Source organism: Dendrobates tinctorius, unplaced genomic scaffold (genome assembly GCF_039654945.1).
Source record: "Dendrobates tinctorius isolate UK_male_01 unplaced genomic scaffold, ASM3965494v1 ptg000011l, whole genome shotgun sequence".
NCBI classification, from domain to species: Eukaryota; Metazoa; Chordata; class Amphibia; order Anura; family Dendrobatidae; genus Dendrobates; species Dendrobates tinctorius.
The window spans coordinates 34793265-34794842 of NW_027361679.1; the positions used below are offsets into that span (position 1 = coordinate 34793265).

The following is a 1578-nucleotide window of genomic DNA, read 5'->3' on the forward strand; positions in this document are numbered from 1 at the left end:
CATGAGATGTAAGAAGTGAAGTATTTTTCATTGTACTATACTGCTATTTCTCTGCCGTATCGGAACATCATGAGTTGTGGTATGTGTTAAAGGGGCGCTCTTTGGCCCTGGGCCCATGAAAACCTGGAGCCAGCCCTACCCCCACAACTGTAGCCAAATAACCCCCATTTTTCAGTACGTAACTAGTATTATGAAGTTAATTAAGGTTGACAAGCTTCAGTAACAAGAATTTATGCTTTTGGCATTCAAATGGGCACTTTTGGTGTGTTTCCTGTCCTCCTCTCACTGCCGACTTTAATTCTCCATTGACTTACATTGGGTTTCGTGTTTCGGGACGACCCCGACTTTTCCCTATAGTTGGCCGATTTTGATCGACCCGACTTTTGGAAAAGTCGGGTTTCATGAAACGAAACTCGACCCTAAAACCAAAAGTCGCTCAACACTACCTAATATATGTTGCTTTATTCATGTCATGGTGGAAATTAAAAATCAAAGTCAACCCATTGTCTGCCATCACAATGAGGTGTCGGGTTACAACTCCTATTTTATTCTATGCATAGGAAAGTGGAAAAGAGCAGTGTTTGGACAAATTTGAATATATGTTTGCTTTCTTAACTAGAAGAAATCAGCATTTTTATCATAACAAGTGAATGAACTAAGCATGCAACTAACTTTCAAGCAAAGCTGAAATTTAAGCAAAGCAAAGGGACAGTTTGCAATTTAAAAGCCTAAGGTTAAGTGCACACGTTGCAGAAAATTTCTGCACAAAAACCTGAATCCCTTCCCAAAAACCGCACCTATTTTTCCGCGGCGGTTTTTGAGCGTTTTTTGCGCGGTTTTGATGCGTTTTTTACCGCAGCGGTTTCTAAACGCATGGGAGAAGTCAAAACCGCGGAAAAATCCGCAAAATTAATGAGCATGCTGCGTTTTTTACCGCGATGCGTTTTTTTCGCGGTAAAAAACGCATCAATGTGCACAAAAAGTGCAAAATGCATAGAAATGACTGTGCAGCTTATTTTTAGCGGTTTCATAGTGAAAACCGCTGTTTGTGAACACAGCCTAACACCTGAACAGGGACTTGAACCCTGGACCCTCAGATTAAAAGTCTGATGCTCTACCGACTGAGCTACCCAGGTACTTTTCTGCTTAATATTTGTACATTTTTTAAAGATTTTCTTCCAATGCATATAAATATACCCTAAGATATGTTGCTTTATTTATGTCATGGTGGAAATTAAAAATCAAAGTCAAACCATAGTCTGCCATCACAATGAGGTGTCAGGTTACATCTCCTATTTTATTCTATGCATATAAAGGTGGAAAAGAGCAGAGTTGAGCAATCAGCCCAGTGAGAAGCTATAAAACTTGGGCAGATACGTGAAGCTGGAGCAGCATCAGACTGATAATTTAGATTTCTCCCAAGATGAACTCCCATACGTATAGCTCAGTACTGATGTTCATTGTTTTTCGTACTGTTGCTGCCACATGTGCTACAGAGAAGCAAAATTTGGAATCCCTCTGATTCTATGTGATTTTTATGGGAACCAAAATTACCTATTTAAAATCACTGTACAAAGC

General features: G+C 39.7%; 1 non-coding gene across 1 annotated transcript; it reads right to left on the reverse strand.

Annotated features, from left to right (window-relative positions):
- Positions 1-1063: 1063 nt before the first annotated feature.
- On the reverse strand, positions 1064-1136 carry TRNAK-UUU (transfer RNA lysine (anticodon UUU)). The gene has a single exon. It is a non-coding gene; the product is annotated as a tRNA-Lys (tRNA).
- Between the last annotated feature and the right edge of the window lie 442 nt (positions 1137-1578).